Consider the following 18,445-nt stretch of genomic DNA (forward strand, 5'->3'; position numbering starts at 1 on the left):
CACTCCCCTTGGTACACCCCCTTAGAGTCTCAAATGGCAAGCCTGCTTCGGGCAGCTGAGGATCAAGTCCCCCTAGAACTTTTTTCCTACCAGGCAAAAGCAATAATTCATTTTTGACTCTACACAGCCAAGTCCTCTAAAGAAAATAAATCCGCAACTGTTAAAAGTTGTCGTCCAGTGTTCATGTAAATATTCTTTAAAATCTTCATACTTTTTTTTTCCTCTGCAAATGGGCAATTAATTGCTTACAGAGATACACTGCTTTTCTATTATTTACTTAAATGCCCTTTTGTTGTTGTTCAGTCTAACAAAATACGGTGGTTTTTTACTAACGCAGATGAAAAGTACTTCTTGGCTTTTTCTTCCTTTGCAAATGTTTTTCCCTCTGTGTTTGTATTTAAAAGTTTAAAGGACAATCTATCCTGCCTAATAAAAGTCCTTAGTTATCTAATGGCTAAGTGGAGTCCAGGCAGCCAAAATATGACCCTTCTGCACTGCTACATAATTCTGTCATGACCACATCAACATTAACCTGTTTGCAAGGAAGAATGCCTTCATTTTTACAGCATTTACATTCCTCAAGGAACCACTGTCAATGAATAAATTTGCCATGGGCTATATGGTGAAGAGAGAGGAGGCTAGAGCTCAGCCTACTCCCCCAGGTCACCAGTCAGCACAATTCACAAGTACATTTAAACTTCAGGAGATTAAATTTGCTATATGTTCATTAAGTATATTAGCACAAACATTTCCTTCTGTCAATAGGACGCACAGTACAATAAATGCTCAGAACAGAAACAATTACATAGAAAAACAAAGTGAAAAACAGGAATGTGAAAGGAATATATTAGCAGAGGATAATAGAATTTTTAAAATGAGAACACAGTCTTAGGTTTCAACTGCTTCACTCAGGTAGAAGACTGAGGGAAGAAGAGTGAGGGACATAAAGAGAATGAGTAATTTTTTCATTTCATTTTGTACACATGATAAAAATATCCTTGTATTTATCAGCTAAAGAATGTGGTGGAGAACTGTCATTTCATATTCATGCAATAAAAGCACATGCAGTACAGCAGGAATATGTTGAGTAACTGGAAATTTCACAAAAATAATTTTGTATCACAGATTTGGTGAGGCTAATTTATTCTGTTGCGCTCTAATTATTTTTGCATCTGATTTCTCACATGTAATGTAATATATAGAGCATTCAGTGAAACATTTGTGCTTATCAATCCAGTTACTCAAAAATTACCCTTCAGTAGTATTCAGAAGATTTTATATATCCCATACATCATTTCCTGATATGCTTTGAAATATTTAGTCAGAACTGTTGTTCTGCACTCATGGCAAGGGCAAAGGCAAATAACTGATTGCTGACGTTTTGATTAAATAGGCTATCCCTTAGTCACACAATTTCCTTGGAAAACTGTTGTGTGTTCTGGAAAAAGTCTTCACTGTATTGCTTACCTTATTGATGTAGCTATTTCTTAGTAGACTGATGACACTTTACTTGAAATGTTCAGCAAATGAAAGATGGAAAATTCTAATGAGAATTTAAATGCAAAAAGAGTCCAACCACAAGGGAACACAACATGACTGTTTAACAGAACGGACCATTATTATGGTTCATTGGATTATATTATATTATTATGAATTATTTTTCTGCAAATGAACAGATAATAATATAATTTCTAGCCATAAATTCACTTTATGAAGTGTTAAGTCACTAAACGGTCAGCCCCCAAATATGTTTCTCCTCTTCTTGTCTTGTCAGATTGGCCTTCTATATGACCTTCTTCTGTAAGACAAAAGAGACTCAAGGAATGAGAACTCAATCAGAGTTACAGATGTCAGACTTCTTTCAGATTTACAGTTCTGAAAGGGTTTCCCGATCGATGGAGAAAGGCAAAACCTAGCCAGATTAAAGATGGAATTTAAGCTACTTTGAAGGGAAGTTCCTGAAAGAAGGAGTGCACATGTGTGGGTATATGCATATATCTATTTACATATATATATACACCATATATGGTGACAGAATTTCATAAAAAAGAGACAAGCAGATCCATAGTCAAAATTTTTAAAGATATGACCAGGGATTTTATGTATTCATAGAATCACACAGAGTATTCTGATTTGGAAGGGACCCACTAGGATCATCACAGTCAAATTCCTGGTTCTGCACAAGACAGCCCCGAGAGTCACACCCTGTGCCTGAGAAATTGTCCAAATGCATTTTCAGCTCACACAGCTTGGTGCTGTGACAACTTCCCTGGGGAGCCTGTTCCAGTGCCCAACCACGCCCTGGGTGAATTTTTTTTTTTCCATATATCTAACCTAAACCTCCCTTGACACAACTTCAGGTCCTGTTGGGTCACCAGAAAGAATAGGTCAGTATCTGCCCCTCCACTATCCCTCATAATGATGTTGTAGACTGCTATGACATCTCTCCTCAGTCTCCTCCAGGCTGAACAGACCAAGTGACCTCAGCCTCTCGTCATATGGCTTCCCCTCTTGACCCATCAGCATCTTTGTAGGCCTCCTTTGGAAACTCTCTAATAGCTTTATATTCTTCTTATATTCTGGTGCCCAAAACTGCACACAATATTCTTCTATGTAAGGCTGTAGCAGCACAGAGCAGTGTGGAATAATCACGTCCCTAAACCAGCTGGGTGATTCAGATTATAGTGTTAAAAAGAAAGGACCTATGTAAGTAGAATATATGCAGAGAGAAAAAGATGATGACTGTAAGATTTATTATGGCTATTCTCAATGTTAATCTTAGCAGTAGCTATTCTTAGCCTAAGGCTATTCTTAGCCTTAATATGAGTTTTTAAAGATATTTGGCTGAGAGAAATTATTTGGATTATTTAGGCTGAAGAAGAGGGAGGCACTAAAACTCTTTACTCTGTGGACAGATAGAGATGCCAAGTTCCAGGTAGAGATGCCAAGTTCCAGGTATCTTAAAGAAATACGACAAGGCTTGTAGGAAAAGGCAGTGCTTGACAACACCAGAATGAAAAGAAGCTGCACTGTACTTGTACCCATCCTGTGGCACTTTCTGCTGCTCTCGAACACATGCTGCCTATGATGTCTCCCAAAACAAAAATAGGAAGTGTTATCTGCTAGGACAGATGGCAGCTCTTCTACCTTCATTCAAACCACTGCCTGGAGCTTCCTCACAAAAATCCCACCACATACGAACGGTGCCTCGGCAAACAGATCCAGCAAGCGTCAAAGGGCTTTTGGGAGACGGCCGGCCACAGGGAGCAGCAGCTCCTCCCGCCTCCAGCGCAAAGCCAGGGCAGGCACCCACCGGCCCGCGGGCTCATCCGTGTGAAGTTGCGGGGAAAATTGCTTCTGAGGGCGGATCATTCACGAACCCCAGCCAGGGCTATTCGCGTGCTGAACATCAAAGCACTCGGGGCAAAGCAAGGTTAGAGGAGCTCGTGGTTGCTGGGAATGGGAAGTGGGAGAGCGTCGCGGGTGGGAATCCTGTGGTTGCTCCCGCGGAGGTGCAATGGGTCTGTGAGGGCGGGGGTAGCGGGGGTATCTGCACAGCCTCTGAGACCGCGGTGCCGGGGCTGGACGGCCTCCCTTTCCCGGGGTGCACGGCGGGGAACGCGGCCCGACCCTTTCGGGAAGACCCCATTCGCCGCTGCGGACTGCCCCGGCTCCTAAAGGGAGGAGAAGAAGGAAGGGTGGGCAGGGGGTCGGCAGGATGGGGTTGGCCCGCACGTGTGGGAAGGCCGGGCATCGGGGCTTTCTGAGGGGAGGAGCGCCTCGGCTTCGGCTGCCAGGAGAGCCCGGCCGCTGCCAGCGGAGCTCCGCGCAGCCCTCAGCCGCCTCAGGGAGCCGTGCCCCGACCGCGTAAGTGGCTCCCCTCTGCCGCCTTCCCTCCCTCGGGACCGGGTGGGCGAGGGGCTGGAGGAAGCGCCGCTGTCGGCTGGCTTGGACGTGGTGGGGAGGGATCCTAAGTCCCAGGTCCAGCGAGGCTTGTGCGGCCGGAGGGGCGCTGATGCCCGGCTCGCTCCGAGGAGCTATTCCTGGCGTCGGGCGGCTTGCGCGGGGAGTTCTCTGCTGCCTTTTGAAGTCCGCCGCCGGCAAAACGGCGCTGGCCTTCCCCTGGCGGCTGCAGCGCTGGGCTGCTGCCGCCGGCAGCGCGGAGGGCATGTGGCACGAGTGGGTGCCGGGCACAAGGGCTGGCACGTGTGGGACCTTGTTTGCTGGTCCTGGAGTAGCGTTTGCTGCTACTGCAAGGGTTTGGAGGCGTCAATGGCTGAAACGCCCCTCCTTGGGTTTCTGACAGGCTCTCTCAAGGTACTGACTCTACCTGGGAGTGTTGTCCGTGCAGGTGTTACCCGTGCAGGGCTTTACCGACCCAGAGCGCACAGTCGCAGTGCAGCCCTAGTTCTTAGCTGCTTTTTGGGAAGCTGGGGAAAACACACTTCAGTGGAGAGCCTAAAATAGGTGTAGGTCCTTAACTGTGGTAATACAAGTTTAGGAAATGTAAGATTGTTCCTTTCTGACAACTTCGCACGTTTAAATTTAGAAATGTGTTTGAAGTATATATGACCCTACATATAATGCTACTGACAGCTGGAGAAAACAAGTCCAGTAAAATAAGTTTTAAATTTAAGGTATCAGAGGAAGTAGAACATAATCCTTCAGTTTTAAAATATTTGGTATCAGTTGAGATTTGTGCTACTGATTGGATGGTAGAGCATTATCAATCTGATACAGGATATGGGTGAACTCCATTAATTTGGCTGAATTACATTAGTTTTGGGGAAGCAGGGGTATCACACCACTTCAGTTCTGACAGCACATGTAGTTTCTGCTGATTTTTATGCATCATTCCAGCAACTTACCTGTGAAATGAATAGAAGTTTCCTGAAGTTGGGCCTAAGGTATGAAAGGACGTTCTTGAAGCCTACCCTCTGCTTCAAGTGTATTAATGCCCAACATTATTTTAGAAGCTTTCAAACTTTTTTCTTTATATTCTTCCTATTAAAATCAAAACAAATCTATTGTGAGGCATTTGGATGTTCCAGAGATGTAGGAGGTAAGACAAGGAATCATGGCATATAGAGCTTGTATGCATTGAAACAAGTTGATGGTAGTTTGTTCATGCTAGAAAGACAAAACACGTTCTATAAAAGTTCCTGTAGACACTGTGCAGACTCAGTACACAGTGGGTCTTGGATTTGAATTTGGATTAGGCATTGTGGAAAATGTTTTGCGTTCTGTTTTGTGTTACATAATGGCATTAAAATGTCGACAGTAAAGATAGTCATGATGCTTATACAAAACTAAGTTTGTTTTCATTGACATCTATGATGTACTACATGCTCAGCAGAAAAAGACTTGGTGCCTGCCTGCCCCACTCCTGTACACAAATCTCCATGGCTGCAATTGATTTCATTTGGCTCTGTCCTGTCCACACAATTCTTCTAAACCCCAGTCAGTTCTGATACAAATTGGAACAGAAATAAAACCCCACAGAGACATAAGTAGCCATATCAGTTATGAAAAGTGCAGTGATGTTTCGTATGAACAGCATGCATCTTTACTCTTTTGCCACATGTTGTGATGAAGATTATTCATCTATGGAGTAATCTTCTGTCTAAACAATGTTACTAAAATCCAGCTTGGATTATTCAGATGTGGATGAAAACTGGCAATTTGTAAAGTTTTACTGCAATGAAGTTTTGATCCTGGAGCTCAGTATGTTGTCTACTGTGGGCGTGCATAAATGGTCTGACTAAGGTTCCTGACCTCAGTAAAAGTGTACTTGATAAGAGAAATTATAAGGTAGCTGTTTCTAGCTTTGCACACACAGATTAAATCAAAACGAGTTTCAATTTTCTTAATAATCATAGAATCACAGAATATCCTGAGTTGGGAGGAACCCACAAGGATCATCAAAGTCCAATACCTGGCCCTGCACAGGACAGCCCCAAAAATCACACCATGTGCCCGAGAGCATTGTATTAATAAATTAATGGACTTAGCATATTTTAGTTAGGGATCTATTAATGCCATATAGCCAAAGGTGTAGAAAGCTAGCAATGCCATTTCAGTGCATATTTGTGACTTCAAAGAAGAACTTCATGCATTCATATTAGCTTATTCCATACTAAGATACTAAAAATAATCTTATGTGTTGCTGAAATTATTAAAAAGTGTACAGTATAGTCAAAGGTATTTGGAGCCGTGTTTTTGTGTCTGTAAATTTTCATGTGTCTAAAAGTGTTCATCTTCATGATACCTCTGCCATTTAACACATTGCCCTTGATCCTTCAGTATCACGATACCATTCTGATCCTCAGGCTTCTCAGTTCTTCATCCTTTTGTTCATTCTCCAGCTGGGGAGAACTGCATCCTACTGATTTAGTAGCTGAGAAATTTAGTATTGGTAAGTCAACTGACAGGGCTCTTGGAAGGAAACAGTTGAGCTTTCAGAAAAAAGATTTTCCTTTCTGCTGGGAAAAGCATTTGTATAAGTGATCTGCCACTATAACTCCAGGGACAGTTATAAAGGTTACTAGGAAAAGTGGCTTCTGGGACTCCTAAGCTTAGTCATTCTTGAAAATCATCCAAGGTCACAGTATTATCTTGCCTGATCTCAAAATTGTTATTTATCCAAGTGGACATACTCCAAGGAAAAGATCATTCAGAAATGCACTGAATGTTGTCCTTGTCTTCATGAGTTCCTGCATTGGATTGCATATGTGTGGAATGAGAGATTTCTGAATGGATGTATGATACTGAGGGGAAATGTGACTGACCACAGGATGATTTCAGGACATTTTGTTCTACACACAACTGGAGAAGAAATTACCTCAAATAAAGCATTCTGTTTGCAAGATGATTGTTGCAGGTCTCTTAATGCCAATATATGATCTACAGCCGTTACATACATGAATAGCCCTCTTTCTCACTTTACCATGAACTGAACCCCTGCGGAAATGAGGGTAGGCAGGTTGTGACAGTCTAAAAAATTGAGTTTAATAGCTGGTGTTGAGCCTGTGTTTTTGAGTATGGAGAGGTGTTACTGGAATAGCATACATAGACAATTGTCGTATCTATCCTCTTTTACTGTGGCCGTAAAGATTCTTTCCTAGACTACATGGACTTTGAATTATTTGTGTGATGGCTGTGAATATATGTAAGCAGTCCCCCAACATCTGTTATGAAGAATTAAGTAACAAACTGGAGTAGAATATTTTATGGTTCAACTTAATAACAGAGGTCCTCACAAATAAAGTGTATCTCCATTCACATATTGTAACGTTAATAGAATCTCTAAGACAGACGGAGCCTCTCAAAGTTTTGCCCAGACAGCAATGAACTTTTGAATGGTATGGAATAGTAACACCAGAGCTCTGATGACAGCAATCTACTCTAGTTTGGGTTATAGCTTCTAGAAGCATCATCTAAAACTAATTTTCATAAAAATCCAGGCCATAGGATAACTTCTACAACACTTACTTTGGAAGAGTATAGTCTCTCATTAGTGTCTGAATGGCTGCATGTGTCTGACAAGTGGTAGTAAACCAACCACATAAGGAAAAAATGGAGGAAGCTATCTTATATAAACCATCATGTTATCATCATCCTTGTTCACTTGCTCTGGTTCTTCCCTTTAAATTTTGCAGTTACCTTTTCCTACCACCTATCTTTGGTTAGGTGACCCAAAAGACCTCCATGCAGTTATAGAGAAAGGTGGGTTTTGGTGCTCTCAGTTCCCTGTGACAACACATCACTGTTGATAATATTTTATATATTAGTAAAGGCCTGTCTGCACAAACCAGCCTTTGGAATAAGTCATGATATTAAAGTCTAAAGTCCTTGAAACCTTCCTGCAGAAGAGAGAGTAAAGCAAAACAACATCTTTGTGTGTAGGAGAAAGAATGTAAACCTGTGTGTATTAGCCAATAGTAACTTGCTTAGCCTGCGCGCCCTGTAGAACCCTATAAAAGGTGTGCTAAAGATAGAAATAAATGGCGTTCACGTTTACTTCTGTGAAGGGTTGTGAATAGCTGGTGGTCTCTCAACACATCACAAGTGCAGTGGAGTGCACACAACATCTGCTGTTTCTGATAAATAATCAAAATAGGCAGTCAGTGTTGGTGATTCAGTGTTACACTGTAGTTCCCTCTATTGCTAATAGCAGGGTAGTTTTGCCTCTTTGTGATGGTAACATCAGTTTTCAGAATTTTCTTGCATTGTTGTTCTCACTAATTGACCTCATTTCTGAAAATTACATTGTAGAAAGGGATGATTGCATTTATGCAATTAACTGGTTACTAGAATTTTTGTGAATTTATCTGTTGTAGCAAGGTGACAAAATGTAGAAAAGTGTCAACTGGCAAAACGCAAATATGTAAACTTTGGCAGGGAGCTTAACTAGGGAACATTTGTCAGCTGGGTTTGGACTAAAGGAAAAGACAAACTGTACCAAGTGAGTTCGCCAGATTTTTCTTCCATCATCTGTATTTAATATACAAATTTACTCCACCTGTGCTTTTTGCTTTTGAGAATATTTTTCTTTGAAAAACGTATGGAAAAATTTATTATTGCTTTAAAGAACATTATGCTTTAGGCGACTTTTTTACGGTGAGGGAGTTGGATTCAGTGCAATCAAATCTTCATTTCCTTTACTGTAGTAACAGTGAATGATGTGCATAAGTTGTTCTATAGCTCTGTGAATTCATGTACCTGAGCTCTTCTCCTTGCCCACTTTGTTTGAGGCTAGTTATTTTTTGCCTGGAGTTGTATTGCAAACTGCTTGACAGCATGGAAAAGCAATTCTGCTTATTTTATTTTGTTTGTGCAGTACCATGCACATTGTGGTTATAGAGTAAATAATAATCGAAACAGAATTTGTAAAGGATTATTATTGTCCTTTTTTCAGTTTCCTTAGACTGAGAAACATCTTATTACATAAGGAAATTGAAACATCAGATATTGTGGAGATATTTGATTACTCCTATGAAGGGCTTAAATTAATTCCTCTGAATACGCTGTTTATGAATGATTTGGTCTGATATTGATTTTAATTTTGCCCTCAAGTATTTTTGGACTATCATGCAGTTGAGAGAAAACAATGGGATGTGACTTGCCAGGAAATACATTCAGCACTGTGAATTAGATGAAAGTCTTGTGGATATATAGAATTAGCATGCATGTGTGATTCTTTTCAAAGGTACAGTGCTTCAGTGTGCTTTTTGGAGCCAGTAGTTTAGATGAGTAGGCAGTATTTTTGATCCTTGTAATGACAGTCTAACTTTGAAGTAGTGGTAAGTCTTCGAGTACAATCAGTTTTTTTTGCTCTGTTCTTGCTGCAAGGATTTGAAGGGAGGGAGAACTTTTTAGGGTAGTACTGAAGAAGTATCATGAAACATCAGGTTTGTTATGTGCAATAATACGTACATAGTAATTCACATGTTCTGTGTCTGTTGTTTTTCCTCAGCAATATGTTTTTAGAAAATCTTGATGTCTTATCTCTAGACACTGTTTACCAACCTGTGCCCACCCTCTCTCTTTACAAAGACTCAAGGAGGAGCCCTGAGCACTTTTTGATCAAGAGGAGATGTTCTACAGGCATAACAAGGTCTCATCCTGAGTGAAGAAGGAAGTTCTGAGGTAGAGGCTTCCTTTAGACCTGTTTGTAGAAGTGCCTTCTACATCTATGAATCTGGCTTTTTTTCAAAAAAATGTTTTTCATGAAGGCATGAGTATGCATTAGGTAAGTTGCTATGCTGGTAAACTAGTAAGAGAAAAATTGCACTTATATCAAACTAGATCAGTAAAAAGACTCAATATTAAAAATTCAAAAATATGATTTACCAAGAAGTACATGGTGCTTGGTTAGAAATACTATGAAATTTTCAATTATAGTATTCACTGTCAGAAGGAGAAGTCCAGAGAAATAGAAATCAGTGTTTCTTAAAACTGATTTAAAACACCATCTTTGGGAAGACTTCCTATTGTATATAATAGACCTGCTTTGAGGTTTTTATTGTTTGAAGGTAGCATGAGTACCTGTCCCTGCCATCCTTTGACAAGTATCTTATCATTTCTGTTAGTTTTATTCAGTGCCCCACACCCAAATTGGCCAGGATAGTTACTATTAAAAAGATTTAAAATATCTCCCAAGGAAGCCACAAAGGTGAGTCATTGTTCCTCATATTCTGAGTGCTGTTTTTGATGTTTCCCAGCTTCTTTTTTTCAGTGCAGTAAAGACTGCTATACTTCCTTGTACAGAATAATTTCATGGTTTCCTGCTCCGGGAAATATATGGTTGGTGCAACACAACATCTAGGAAAATAATGAGAGACACCATTGTGTTTGAAAGACCTCTTAGAGTGTGTGGAGGTGGAGCAGTGGCAAACTTGTATTATGCCAGTTACGTGAGAAAAAAGAGTAATACAGGTTTGCCAATATGATATTAATATATAACTTTCCTACCAGTCTTGCTTTTTATTTGTTTCTCCACATTTGCTTAGTTTTTCCTCCTCTCTTCTGAATGCCCAGCCTCTGAAAGTCTGTAATCTTTTTCTGGGAATTATGTCAACTAGATATTGCTGAGAGACCTTTAGATTTTTGAGGCAATAACTAAGTTTTCAGGAGTTAAAAAGTAGATGTTTGTGTATCACTTGGAAAATCCCTTTTGTCCCATGAAAATGCAACTTTCGTCATCATGGTAGAGCCTGATATTGAAAAATACCGTGCGGTAGCAATTTATCATTTGCTATGAGGTGTTCTGACTTAGAGCAATGAGGGATTCATTGTGTGGATTTTGCATGGTAGAGAGAGAAGAAACTGAGAGGGAAAAATCAGCCCTGTGATGTACTTTCTCTAAGTGAAAGAAATCTGTTCTAATTGTCTCATTTATTCATCCATGGAACGGTGCTTCTGAGTGTCCGGTCCAGAATGTTTTGCAGTCTCCCATGCAAAGTCCAGCTCTTAGAAATAATTTATTAGACTGTTTTAATTATTTTTTTTAATTTATGCATGTGTCTTATTCTGAAGCAATTTGTTTCAACATCAGACTTAATAACCCCATTTTGTATTTTTAATTGTCCCAATTACAAACATTTATAAACCTTCATTCGGTTTTCCAGTACTCTGAAAAATCTTCTATGGTGTTTAATTGCCTATATACTCCACTTCATCAGTTGTCTAAGCAAATATTTTTAGAGTTGTAATAAATAAGAGGGTTTTTTTTTCCCTATTTGGCAGCTTTTCTGTCCTATATGGTAACAGATGGGTTGCACTTAGTTCAATGAACCAGATGCAAAATGAGCAGAATTTGCAGTTAAATACTGTTTATGTTGCATTTTTATTCAAACACAATAAATTAAGTCAGCTTCATGATTATGTAAAGTGAATGTTTACACTCTTTCATTGAACTTAATTAAAATGTACCCACTATGCTCTGTGAAACAAGTAGTTTTCCGGGCCTGGATGGGCTCATAGGTACAATTTGTACATTTCTTAGTGAAGCTGTGTCAGCATAAGGAGCTCTTATGTTGTTTTCCAGGCTGCTGTCTCTTGTTCCTGCTCCTGTAACCATCCCTCTTTGCCTACACAGCTGCTTGTGGTTCTGTGAAATGAACTGCATTAGGAAACGTTAATCTTTTTTCTTGGGATACTTTTGATTGAGGATCATTTCCCTATTCCAGCTGGAATGGCCATGCACATGGCTGTGCAGACACAACTAAGGAAGGGACACAGAGGAGGGAGCAGACTGAGTAGTGTGATCTGCTTCAATTTTTATGCCATTGGAAGAAATTTAACATGCTCCACATAGCTGTAAAACATGCCGTAATTTCCCTTACGTCCTCTGATTTTTGTCTTCACTTCCTTTTAGACTATCTTTGGCACTGAAGAAAGCATTAGTTGAAAAACTTTGACCATGACTGTGGTATCCCTCAAACTTTTGAAGTTTTGGCATTTAGAATCATTCTTTTCCTGCAACAAAGAAGTTCTGTAGAGTTCAGTTCCATAGTTTTGTTCCTTTGGACTTGAACTAAAGAAACAAATAACTTTTCAAACAAGAAGATATCACTTACCAAGCGTATTTTTAGTTATACTCTGCTAGACTGGCTTGGTGACTGACTTGTATGTGAAGTGGTTCTGAATGAAGGATTTTGGATAGTTCCTACTTTTAATCTGTTACATCTTTACTATAACTTTAGCTCCTCTATTGCATATTTGATGTGATTCTGATCTCTATTTAGCATTATAAATATAGAATATTTTCATAGGAGCTAGTGAAATAACCTAAGTGGCAAATATCTTTCTTTTTCCCTCCTCATCCCAAACACTATCTCAACTCTCATTTGCATTAATTAGTAGACTATTATAAGCTATCAGAATTTATTTTTTAAATTGTTTTCTTCAAAATTATTTTCTTGCACTTTTTCATGAAAATAGGCGATATTACAGCATATTTGTCCAAACAGCTATGTGATGGCTGGTGCAAATTACTTCTGTATAGGATGGTGAGTGCAATAAGTATCTTCCTTTAATCTTCATAAAAGAACAGTGAAATACAGTATTTTAGCTTGGCTGAAACCTAGCTAATAGAAGTGTGGGTTTCAGTGTTCCATGTGCTTTCTAAAGATTTGATAACAGGCATTGCTGATAGCATACAGACACTGAGTTGGCTTCATTGCAGCTGTTTGTAAATGGCAGAAAGGCAGCAGAAAAACAGAATTATGTGAATGTTGCTCATAGTGTTCCCTGGAGGGGCAGCTTGGGATGGCTGGAAAGAAACCTGGAACTGTAAGAGAAGAAGCTCTCTTGGTACTTTGTTTCCTTCTATGTTCAGGGAAACAGGACTCTGGAAACACACAGCAGGGCATGTGATATATGTGACTTTGAATTTCATCACCTCGCTGGAGGAGACTACAAACTGGAAAACATCATCTGAGTTGAAAGGGAAAGTTGGAGCAGTTGGAGACACACTTCCAAGTGCTATATGTAGAATCTTCTTTGATAGTAAACACCCCTTTGAAAACACATCCAAAGGCTGAAGGAGGACCTGAAATGGTGGTATAAATCAACTTTATTCACAATGCTACTTCTGTCATGTTCTCCTGAACAGCTAGCATGACTGCTGGCTTGAGTGTGGATAACTTTTGCATTTCTCTTAGCAAACTTAGAAAGCAGCGTTTCAGGAGCCACAACAAGTAAGTTCCCCAAAACTAGCCTGGGAAATAAATTTGTGAATTGGATAGGCTGTAGAAGTTGTTTCCCTCGATATGAAACTGAGTCAGACAGGGAACTTGCATAAGGCTGAATATTTTACCATGGATTTCTATTCTGGAAGGCCAGGAAGGGAAAGTTTGGATTTCCCCATCAGAAATACTGCAGTTCTTGACATTAGTATTTTTCGTGACTGATACAATTCTCCTGAAATGTATTTGGTTTGGTTCAATATTGCTGATAAATTGGGTAAATTACTGGGCAGAAGAGAAAGATAATTTTCTGAGAACAGACTCTGAGATAGGAGCCATTACCAGAAATACGTCCTCTTGCCTGAAGAGGCAAAACTTTATACTGTAATAGTATATTCTCCTTCAAGAAATGGAGAAGTGGGATATGCTTCATAACAAGAAGAGAGAAATGATAGAGTTTAAATCCCACTCCCAAGGTTGCAAAATGTGAAACAGTATGTAGCATGTGTTCAAACTGATATTTCAGAATATGGTCCTTCACCAGGATGCACTGTGAGGAGTGGTTGGTTGTGTGTGTCTTCAGGCTTGTACAGTGTACCAACTTGCTTTTGGGTGGTGGGAAGAAGGTACTGCCTGTATGCCTGCCACAGCCCTTTTGTTATACTGAGGCATATACTGTGGGCTAAAATGGCATATACTAAGCCTTGTGAATGACGTGGACAGTACCAATAAGAAATTTATAACTGAAAGAATGGGGAAGAAGTCTGCTTTTTATGGATTTAGGTATATGAGCAGTACTTCCTACTTGAATTCCAACTTAATGTATTAAGACCATCTCACCATGTGGGGGGGATGAGCTTTCATAATGGTCTTCTCCAGAAACCATGGAAACAGAAGACTGAAATAAGAAAGTAAATAAACCCCTTCTGTACGAATGCAAACTCTGTAGGTTGCTGTCCTTGTCTTTCTTAGCCACTTTTCCCTACAGTTTGCACTGAAATAAGAGTACACACACTGAAAATAAGGCATGCTGAAATAGAACTGATAAATTTCTTATAAATAAAGCAGAGCTAGTAATGTCTGTATTATTTCTGTAATATCCTTTATATGCTTTTCATATTTCAGATCAAGTAACTTGTAGTCAGAGATTCATTTGGCTTTCCCATCAGGGTGCAGAGTGTGGTGTCAGTATTAAATTAATTTCACAGAAGTGAAATTGGAATGGAAGTAAGACTTAAAGTAACTTTTGTTACCTTACATTCTAAAAATCTCTAGTCCCTTAAGATGTACCAGTAATGCTGTGTACTGAAAAACTGAATTGTCCAAGTTTACTTAAAATGGATTTGTCTTTTGCATGTGTTCCTACCAGTGATGGGGTCAGATTTTTGTTATGAGTCATTCATCATCAACACTCCTGCAGTGTTACATTCTAGACTTTAATCTTGCCATTCAGACTGTTGTGGTCCTTCTTGAGAATAATCTTGTCCTTACTTAGAGTTATGGTTGCACCAAAAAAAGTTGAAATATTTTAGGTCTTGCCTGCAGTAGTTAATCCTTCTCCATATGTACCCTGCAGTAGTGCTGGTACATGAACTTGTGCAGCTCTGTAGTAAATTGTATCAGGAAACCAATCTGGTTCAAAATTCACTGTGTACCTACCCAGTGTTACTGTGTCTCCATTCCCCAGTTTTTTGCAGCCACAGAAATGTTTATGTTGTCCCAAGGGAAGAATGCAGGAGTGAACATCTGGTTAGGGTACACCACTAATTTTGGTGGAAATGCTGGCTTGAGGTTTTAGTTCTAGCTATGATATAGCTGCTGATGATGAAGCAATGGCATCACAGAGCTTAACTGTCTGATAAGTACCTTTGTATTCAGGTGGGTTGCAGACCAGCCTGTAACTTTAGCACCTGAGCTTTCAGTATTATCTGTGTGCAGTGGCAGTGTCTACTTCAGTAACTGGTGCAGCTCTGCAGGAATGAAGCTGTAGAGGAAAACTTCTGATGCTGTGGATTCACTGACCACACCAGTTACATTTTGCTATGTGTGGGACAGTTGGGAGGATTTCAGGTTAGTTTTTGTCTGGTTCCACAGGCTGAATTTCCATTACCTCTTGGAGTGTACTTGGTTGCTGTTCTGGAATACATATCCAAATTTCTTTTCATACAAAAGGATGTCTAAGGGTTGTTCCATGAAGTGAACCTAGACACAGTGAATTGTCTGGATAACAGGGAAAATATCTTTGAAAATATGCATCTGAGCATATTTTTATATATAAAAATGCCAGTGTAAACATACTAAGGGTAACTTGGCTCTGCCTGTAGATGGCTGCAGTCAGACAGTTGCTCTGTGATATCAGTGGGGTTTCTGTGGTTATACATGACTCTCCCATTCTTTCTGATTCCAATTCAAAACTTGTTTTGGTGACAGTTCAGCAGCTAGTCCTACTTTGATCTCCAAGTTCTGAGACTGATGCATTCATTCACTCTTTGTTGGTGGTAGTGGTCAGAAAAATATTCACTTTTTGTTGGTGGTAATGGTCAGAAAAATACATATTTTCCAGCACATTTTGTCTCATCTCATCTCTATCTACCTTTGCGGTATTCTATGCAAATTAAGCTAAGTATGACAACATGAAGTTTAAATCAAATGAAAGGATTTTGGCTGGACTTTTATTGGTGTGCATATGTGTTCTCATAAAATTTAGTACCCAAAGAAGGGAATTTCTTATTTCAAACTGACTGTGGATCTTCCACTGATGGAAACATAGAATCATAGAATACCAGTTTGGAAGGGACATCAAGCATCATCTGGTACAAACTTTCTCAGCAAAAGCACGGTCTAGACAAGATGGCCCAGCACCCCATCCAGCTAAATCTTAACCGTATCCAACACTGGGGAATCAACCACTTCCCTGAGGAAGTTATTCCAATGGCTGAATGTTCCTGTGAAAAACTTCTGTGTCTAACTGAAATCTCCCCAGGAACAAATTGTACCCCTTCCCCCTTGTCTTTGCAATGTGACTCCATGTAGAAAAGGGAGTATTCACTCCACGAAGCTTTGCCAAAAAGAGGGAAGTGTAAAGACAGTGCTTGAAAGTGTTGCATTTGCTGTGTAAAGGAAAATGTTGAATCTGAATAATCTAAAAAGCGCCAACAAAAGAAACCTTGCATGTGTGTTTGGCAGATGAACTGTACCAACTGTTTCCATTCTTATTCTTGTTTGGTCTTGTTTGACCAGCAGTAGCTATACTGGAGCTTCTTGGCATTTTGATAGTCAAGAGTATTCATTGTGCATCTGTAGGAAGACAGATGAACCCACCAACACATGCACGTTTCACTGATTAACTCTACTTTTCTTGTATTGATTTTTTTTAGATTAAGCCCTAAGGCCTTGATTCTGAGCTATTACTGCAGTATGATGCAGTAAAAAAATGCAGAGCTATTTTTTGTCTTAGCAGAGTTGAAAAGTTTTTTCTTTCACTAACTAGGGCTCAAAGTATATTTATAGAGAGAATTGTGCCATGTGGCAACAATCTGTAGTAAATTGAAGTGCTTTTATGACAAAGCCCAAATATTGAAGGGATTTCAATCTTTTTGGTATGCATATATTTGAATTTCTGGATCAAGCATAAAGAATTAAGTATTTTCTTCTACTTTTTAAAAGAAATAAATCCTGACTCTTCCTTTTCCTCCTGTTCTGGAGCTTACATATCTTGGCAGCAGTGTTTGAAAAAGTTCTAGTTAAACCAGTTTTGGAAAATGGTTTGGCAGGACACAGTGGAGTAAAGCCAAAGTATGTTAGAGGCAAGTTTTAAAACCTAATTGTAAGCTAAAGTTGTAGCTATAGTGGGAGATAGTGATGTGCAACTCAAAAAAAGTATTTGGCTCTTCCCTCACCTCCTTTTTTCTTCTTTCTCCAATTAGTCAAATTGTGCTAGACTACTAGAAATAGTACTCAAACTTCTCATGGATCCTACATTTCTTCTGCCTGAGCCTCAGTCAATGTAGACAGGAAATAACATGCTTAAGCAGTTCTTTGAAAAGTAGCTTACTTTTCATATCATCATATCATATCAATCATATCATCATTAGGTAAAATTTCACATGCCTTAAAAAATTAGTTGTGTGGAGTATGGAGCACTGCAGATACTGATTTTCCTTTGATACATAATTACTTGCATAATAGTTGAAGACTTCCATTTCCCTTTTTCCCCCATTTTTTCCATCAAGTTTCCATTTTCCTTGATACCTTCCAGTGTTGTACAAACACAGCTACTTTCAAATGCTTTAGTTTATCTGCTGTTGACTTTAGAAGTACAATTTGTAATATGACAGGATGACTGCAGGATATTACTTGTAAAGTTTGTATAAAATAGATTGTGCAATTTTTTTTTCCCACAGTGAAAATGTCTAGACTCTTCAGAACCTTTGTAAAGCTGTTATCCAGACAAATTAGTTCCATGAACTTGAGTCACATCAACCTCAAGAATTATCCAAATAAATGGGGTCACCGAGTCATTTTACTGTTAGCTCTAATACAAAACTCTGCTTAAAATCTGTAAAGCTGACAGAAAATTCCTTGTTAGATACAGCCCAACCTTTTTTCTTCTTCTTCCTCAGTCTTTCTATTTTTCTTATTTTTTTTCTCTTTTTAAGAAGATTTTCTGTTAATCTAAGTGTTAAAAATATTTCCCATCAGAGTGGGCAGTCTGTTGCATAATAATTTTGGCTGTCTGGACATTGCTAAATTGTATAAAGCATAGATGTAATAAGGAATAATTTGTGGCTGTGGCCAGCCGAAGAGTAGAAGTCCATGTAATACCCAGTTATATTCTTAGGGAGATGTTCAGTTCATTTTGGGGGAGTAGCAATGTCATAATCTTTATGGTCAGTATCTTCTTTTTGATCTTTTATAATGTTCCAAAATTCATTCCTCCTTATCCATGACTTCTCAACTGGTTTTGATCACACTTTTCAAATAGCCTTTGATCCAGCATGTGATTGTTACTTGTGCTTTCTTTGCGTGCCATATACTCAGTTTGATAAATTTTGAAGAAAGGAATCCTCTGAACACAACTTACATTCGCTTAGAGTCCATCTCCTCACTTTTACATAAGCTCTAACAAATGTGTTTTGTTTTACTTCCAAGCAGTTAAAACTGTGAACATGATATTGTTTGGTCTTTTTTATTTTGTGGAAGGAAGGGGAGAAGAAAAGAAGCGATGTGAATAAATTGAGTTAAGCTAAGTTTAG

General features: G+C 39.2%; 1 protein-coding gene across 2 annotated transcripts in view; it reads left to right on the top strand.

The window, feature by feature from the left end:
* Positions 1-3,149: 3,149 nt before the first annotated feature.
* SLC7A2 (solute carrier family 7 member 2) overlaps positions 3,150-18,445 on the top strand; it is a 52,830-nt gene continuing 37,534 nt past the window's right edge. Inside the window, exon 1 of one of the 2 annotated variants that reach the window (XM_014261683.2) lies at positions 3,150-3,433. The gene's annotated coding sequence lies outside the window, so the exon portion shown is untranslated. Of the gene's footprint in view, positions 3,434-3,781; positions 3,868-18,445 lie in introns of those variants that run through there. The other variant, XM_014261671.2, reaches the window with a different exon arrangement.

Source organism: Pseudopodoces humilis, chromosome 6, assembly GCF_049639895.1.
Source record: "Pseudopodoces humilis isolate 2021_Gansu_Grassland_sample_001 chromosome 6, ASM4963989v1, whole genome shotgun sequence".
Taxonomy (NCBI): Eukaryota; Metazoa; Chordata; class Aves; order Passeriformes; family Paridae; genus Pseudopodoces; species Pseudopodoces humilis.